The following is a 7,177-nucleotide window of genomic DNA, read 5'->3' on the forward strand; positions in this document are numbered from 1 at the left end:
CCTTCCAAGTAGCTGGAACTACAGGTGTGTGCTACCACGCCCGGCTAATTTTTTATTTATCATAGAGACAAGGTCTCACCAAGTTGCCCAGGTTGGTCTCAAACCCACAGGCTCAGGCAATCCACTCACCTCGGCTTCCCAAAATGCTGGGATTACAGGTTGAGCCACCGAGCCCGGCTTCTAAATTATATTTCTAAAATACTATTTTCAAATAGTTCATCCTTACCCTGTGAGTTGTCTGAATGGAGAAAATTTTAAAATAAATATGCCTGTAATGCCAGCATTTTGGGAGGTCAAGGCGGGAGGATCACTTGAGGCCAGGAATTTGAGACTAGCATGAGCAACACAGCAAGACACTGTCTCTACAAAAATTTAAAAATTAGCTGGGAGAGGTGACTCACACCTGTAGTCCCAGTGACTCAGGAGGCTGAGGGGGGAGGATCACTTGAGCCCAAGAGGTTGAGGCTGGAGTGACCTAAGATCATGTCACTGCACCCTGGCCTGGGCAACAGAGCGAGACCCTGTCTCTAAAAAAAATTTTTAAATAAAACTTAAAAAATAAATTAGACAAGGCCTTTAAATGACAGTAGCTTGAATAAAACGTTTTACTTTTTGAGGCAAGGTCTCACTCTGTCGCCCAGGCTGGAGTGCAGTGGCATGATCACGGCTCACCACAGAAGTTGAGATCTCCTCAACCTCTCGAGTAGCTGTGACTGCTGGCACACGCCACCATGCCCAGTTAATTTTTTTATTTTCTGTAGAGACAAAGTCTTGCTGTGTTGCCTAGGCTGGTCTCGAACTCCTGGACTCAAGCACTCTTCCTGCTCCGACCTCCCAAAGTGCTGGGATGACAGGCGTGAGCCACTGCACTCCACCAAAAAGTATTATCATAGAATTTAAAAATAACATTCTATTAGCTGAAGTCTCCTAGATGATAATAATCTTAATAAAACTGGTTATAATTCACCAACAGCTGCTGTTTTGTTTCTTCTGCTTGGTGCCAATTAGACAAGAAAAGTCGTTTGTTTTTTTTCTGGTATCGGAAAAGCGAACAATTATGTGAGTAATCACAGCGAATGAAACAAGGATCAGAAGTGTGTGTGTGGGGGGGGTTGTGTTGTGTGCGAGTGTGTCTGTTTCTCTGAGGGTCTCTCTGAAATTCCCGCCTTAAGCCATCAAATCAAGGCGTTCTCCCACGGTAGCTCCTGCCTCTGCAGTTACCCGACGTGCCACTGAGGGGCGCTGTTGAGACAGAGTTTTGCAGAAAACCAAACCCCGCACGTTCTCACTCATTGGTGGGAGCTAACATGGTCCCGAAGATGGAAATAATAGACCCGGGGGACACCCATAAAGGGGGGGCTGGGAGGGAGGATCCGGGCTCAGAAATTACCGACCGCGCGCAGTGTTCCCTATCTGGGGAATGAGCCACCTGAGACCCGGTCCCCACCGCTGCAGAATATGTCACGCGACGAACATGTACGTGCACCCCCTGAATCTAAAATAAAGATATGACGGAAAGAAAGAAAGAAAGAAAGAAAGAAAGAAAGAAAGAAAGAAAGAGAGAGAGAGAGAGAAAGAAAGAAAGAAAGAAAGAAAGAAAGGGAAGAAAGGGAAGAAAGGGAAGAGAGAAAGAGAGAGAGAGAGAGAGAGAGAGAAAGAAAGAAAGAAAGGGAAGAAAGGGAAGAAAGGGAAGAAAGAGAGAGAGAGAGAGAGAGAAAGAAAGAAAGAAAGAAGGGAAGAAAGGGAAGAAAGGGAAGAAAGGGAAGAAAGAGAAGAAAGGGAAGAAAGAGAGAGAGAGAGAAAGAAAGAAAGGAAGGAAGAAAGGGAAGAAAGGGAAGAAAGAAAGAAAAAGAGAAAGAAAGAAAGAAAGAAAGAAAGAAAGAAAGAAAGAAAGAAAGAAAGAAAGAAAGAAAGAAAGAAAGAAAGAAAGAAAAGAAATAGCGCTTTGAGAACACGCCCCGTGGCAGCTGCTGCAAGCCCAGCAGTGGCCGCTGGGGACACCCGAGAGCGAGATGAGGAGCCTGGAGTTCAAAGGCTCGGTCCGGCCTCCCCCGGCCAAGGAGGAGAGAGCTTCGAGCTGAGCTGCGAGGCGTCTCTTCATCCCAGCATAGGGCGAAGGGCTGAACTTGACCCGGTCACTAGGGCAGGCGGGCCCCGGCACAAGCCTCAGAAAACCCAGAGCCGTCTCAGGCCTTTCTAGGTCTCCTCTCCCACGCGAAGCCACTTGGGGTCCAGCGTGAGAGTTAAGGTCCGCGAGGGCCCCGCTTGGGGACAAGGGGGACAGGGGAACCGGAGTCTGAGTCTCCGGGGAGGCAGCCCTGGGGGAGATGAGAAGAATCCGATCCAGGAGTGAAGGTCCTGCCTCGCAGGGCAAGAGAATCGTGCCCCCAGCATTTGGTGGTTGATTGAGTCGGGGTCTCGCTCTGTTGCCCAGGCTGGAGTGCAGTGGCACGCTCACAGCCGCCGCAGCCTCGACCTGCTGGGTTCAGGCAATCCTTCTGCCTCAGCCTCCCAAGTAGCTGGGACTATAAGGTGCACACCACCACACCCAGCTAATATTTTTTTTTTTTTTTGAATCAGAGTCTCAGTCTGTCGCCCAGGCTGGAGTGCAGTGGCACGTTCACAGCCACCGCAGCCTCGACCTACTGGGCTCAGGCGATCCTCGGCCTCAGTCTTCCAAGTGGCTGGAACCACAGATGCGTGCCACCACACCCAACTAATTTTTTGATTTATTGTAGAGACGAGGTCTCGGCAAGTTGTCCAGGCTGGTCTCGAACTCCTGGATTCAGGCAATCCTCTCGCCTTGGCCTCCCCAAGTGCCGGGATTACAGACATAAACCACCGAGCCCAGCCCCAGCTAATTTTTTGTAGAGACGAGGTCTCCCTGTGTTGTCTAAGCTAGTCTTGAACTCCTGGGCTTAGGCAATCCTCCTGTCTCGGCCTCCCAGAGCGTTGGGAGCGCCCCTGTGCTCCAGTTTGGGCAACAAAGTGAGACTTCAACTCAAAAAACAAAAACAAATGAAGACTCTTGAAAGAACAGGCCGTGCCAGGCCGCCCTGAGCATCTTAGTCTCCGTTGTCTTTGATGCTTTTCTCTTAATCCATCCATAGACAGGAAGAGCATTCCATCACAGTTCGGAAACCAGTGTCTGGTCCCTGTTCTGTCAATCAACACCAGCTGATGCGGTGGAAAATAATTAGACTCCAAGCAAAGTCATAGCAAGTTGGTTCCAATATATTTGTTCTGAAAACCATATTCTCTTTTTTTTTTTGGTTTGAGTCAGAGTCTCACTCTGTCACCCAGACTGGAGTGCAGTGGCACGCTCCCAGCCACCGCAGCCTCGACCCGCTGGGCTAAGGAGATCCTTCGGCCTCAGCCTTCCAAATAGCCGGAATTACAGGCGCGCTACCATACCCGGCTTATTTTTGATTTATTGTAGAGACAAGGTCTCTCCAAGTTGCCCCCGCTGATCTCAAACCCACAGGCTCAGGCAATCCTCTCACCTTGGCCTCCCCAAGTGCTGGGATGACAGGCTGAGCCACTGTGTCCAGCCCAAACCATATACTTAATCGCTGTTTTTTTCCCCAAGAATTGATAAGTCTAATGCATGAGGATGTTGTTTTGCAATATTTTAAGTTTTTAGCCACTTTTGCTATTTTTCAGGATTTGGGGTTGCTTTCTATTATATAAGGAGAATATTATAAGCCCCATATTATTTAATTCATCCTTGTCTGGAAAATATGATTGAGGTATAGACTTCAGATACTGTTTAACGATTGGTTGACAAATGAAAACTTGGCCAGGTATGGTGCCTCATGCCTGTAATCCCAGCACTTTGAGAGGCCAAGAGCTCAAGACCAGCCTAGGCAAGACCTTGTGGGTCTACAAAAAAGTAAAAAATAGAAAAATCAGCCGGGTGTAGTGGCATGTGCCTGTAGTCCCAGCTACCTGGGAGGCAGAGGCAGAAGGATCGCCTGAGCCCAGGAGGTCAAGGCTACCGTGAGCCATGGTCGTGCCACTGTGCTCCAGTTTGGGCAACAAAGTGAGACTTCAACTCAAAAAACAAAAACAAATGAAGACTCTTGAAAGAACAGGTGACTATTTAACAGTAATTTTGAGAAGACCAGCCTCAAACTAGTCATTAAAATTTGTTCCCCAGGCCAGGTGTGGTGGCTCATGCCTGTAGCCCCAGCACCTTGGGAGGCCAAGGCAGGAGGATTGCTGAGGCCAGGAGTTTGAGACCAGCCTGGGCAACAGAGCGAGACCCTGTCTCTCAAGAAAAAAAATTAGCCAGGCATGGTGGTGCATGCCTGTAATCGAAGCTACTTGGGAGGCTGAGGCTGGACAATCGCTTGAACCCAGGAGGTCGAGGTTGCAGTGAGCCTTGATCATGCTACTGCCCTGCAGCCTGGATGACAGAGCAAGAGTCCCTGTCTCAAAAAAACAAAAGCAAAAAACATGGTCCCCAGAATTCCCAGCACCCCAAATAAGCCCATGCTCTTCTCCTTACATCCCCTGCTTCTTCTAGCAAGGGCTAGAATTCCCAAGAATCTTGTGGATTTGGAGTAAGAATGTCCCTCCCCAGTTTCCACATTTTCTTTTTTTTTTTTTTAGTTGGAGTCTCACTCTTTTACCCAGGCTGAAGTACAGTGTCACGTCACATTCATGGCCACTGCAGCCTCGATCTGCTGGGCCCAGGCGATCCTTCTGCCTCAACCTTCCAAGTAGGTGGAACTACAGGCATGCACCACCACACCCAGCTAATTTTTTGATTTATTGTAGAGATGAGGTCTTGCAAAGTTGGCCAGGCTGGTCTTGAACCCGTGGACTCAGGCAATCCTCTCACCTCGGCCTCCCAAAGTGCTGGGATTATAGGTGTGAGCCACCGCACCTGGCCTTGGTTTCCACGCTTTCCTTTTTTTTTTTTTTTTTTTGAATTGGAGTCTCACTCTGTCACCCAAACGAGTGCAGTGGCCGCTACCGGACACCTTTTTTTTTTACCCGCTGGGCTCTGGCGATCCTTCCGCCTCAGCCTTCCAAGTAGCTGGAACTACAGGCACACGCCACCATGCCTGGCTCATTTTTTGGTTTATTGTAGAGATGAGGGCTCGCCAAGTTGGCCAGGCTGGTCTCGAACCCGTGGGCTCAGGCAATCCTCTCGCCTTGGCCTCCCAAAGTGCTGGGAGCCACCGCACCCGGCCTTGGTTTCCACACTTTCAACTGCAGCAGAGAGGTGACTTCCAAAGTTTTCTCCTAAAAGCAGAGTCTGAAACAAGGACTCGGGATACAGGGATTTATTGGGGAGAAACTCAGGAAGCGGGAACAAGGGGGCTCAGGAGAGGAAGACAGGGAGGAGGAAGAGAGCCTCCTAGCCATGTGCCATCAAGGTCACTACCATGAAGGGGGAGGTCAAGGCCACTGAGACCCCTGGGAAGCAACGGCATGCCTCACAACATGGTGACCACAGGACCCCCGGCTGGGACACTTGCCCACTGGCTTCTGGCCCTCGTGGCTGCGGGCTGCCCTGAAGCATGACCTTCCTCGGGCTTGGCCGCACGTGGCCTGTGGACCCAGTGGGCACCCAGGCCTAGAGGGAGAACCCGGACGGTGGCAAGCTGTTGGGGGAGTCTGGACTCGCGTGCTATGTTCACCACAGCTGCTGTAGCCGGGAGGTCAAGGCGGTGTGACTGGGACACCAAGGGTGTCTGGAATGCCTGGCTTCTCTCGCCTGACCTCTTTTCTGGCGATTCTGCTCCACACAACCTCCCCACAGAGCTCATTGCCATGACCAATACCTGCTACCAAGTCAGCCTAAGCTCAACTCATCTCAACCACCTTCCACACCCCCTCCCCCCCGGTCTCTCCAGGCCGTTCTGTTTTGTGTCCCGACTCCAACAACCCAGAGACCCCCACCAGGACGCCCAGTCCTTGCTCCTACCATCTTTTCATGGCTCTTCGCCTTCCCATCTCCGCGTAAATCATCCCAGTCCCTCCCTTGTCTGCAGGCTCAATTCCCTCCACCATCCCAAACTTGGTTACACCCCGTTCCCTGCCGACTCATTACCTGCAGGCGAGTGGCTGAATACGGCTTTGGAACCAGACAGGTCCTGCCACTCACAAGCTGTGAGGCCTTGGGTCACTCCCTGCCCCTGCTGGATCTCAGCTCCTCTAGCTGTGCAGAGGGGGTCCCCAAGTTTGGGACAACTAGTCTCAAGCTGGCACTCAGGCCTCCCCAGGAATCATAACACATTTCCTCACTCCCTTCCCCCTCGCGCCCTCACAGATAACAACTTCCTGCCTCGTCTTCTCCTCTCCTCTTAAGCCTCACAATGTCCTCACCAGTAGCCAAAGCCCGTCCCCTGCCTCGTGCCCATTGCTGTGTGACCGGCCATGGCCCTAGCCCGGGGGGCCGTCCCCATTTGTGCCCCGGGCGCCATTCTCTCTCCTGATCACAAACACGGCTTTGCATCATCATTGCTTTTCCTTTTTTTTTTTTGAGTTGGAGTCTCCTTCTGTTGCCCAGGCCGGCACACTGCTGGCCATTGCAGCCTCGACCTGCTGGGCTCAAGCAATCCTTCCGCCTCAGTCTTCCAAGTAGCTGGAACTACAAGGATGCGCCATGATGACCGGCTACCTTTTGCTTTACTGTAGAGATGAGGTCTCGCCAGGTTGCCCGGGCTGGTCTCGAACTCGTGGCCTCAGGCAATCCTCTCGCCTCGGCCTCCCAAAGTGCTGGGTTTATAGGCATGAGCCACCGCGCCCGGTCTGCTTTTCCTTCTAAAGGATGGATCACTCCCATTCGCCCCTTCCTTTTCTCAGATGCGAAGTTTCAGTGAGACTTAAGGTCTCCACAAAGAGGATCACATCCCATCATCAGATGTATTAATCTATGTAAAGTACACAGAACTGGGCCTGACGTATAGCAAGTATTATGTGTCAATTCTTTTTGTTTGTTTGCTTTTTGTAGAGACGAGGTCTTGCTATGTTGTCCAGATTGGTCTTGAACTCAAGCAATCTTCTCACCTTGGCCTCCCAATGTGCTGGGATTACAGGCGTGAGCCACTGCACCTGGTTGATTTTTAAAATGATTTGAGGCCCATTGCGGTGGCTCAGCCCGTAATCCCAGCACTTTGGGAAGCCGAGGCGAGAGGACTGCCTGAGCCCAGGGGTTCAAGGT

Source organism: Carlito syrichta, unplaced genomic scaffold (assembly GCF_000164805.1).
Source record: "Carlito syrichta isolate Samal-C Ts95f unplaced genomic scaffold, Tarsius_syrichta-2.0.1 Scaffold301816, whole genome shotgun sequence".
Classification (NCBI taxonomy): Eukaryota; Metazoa; Chordata; class Mammalia; order Primates; family Tarsiidae; genus Carlito; species Carlito syrichta.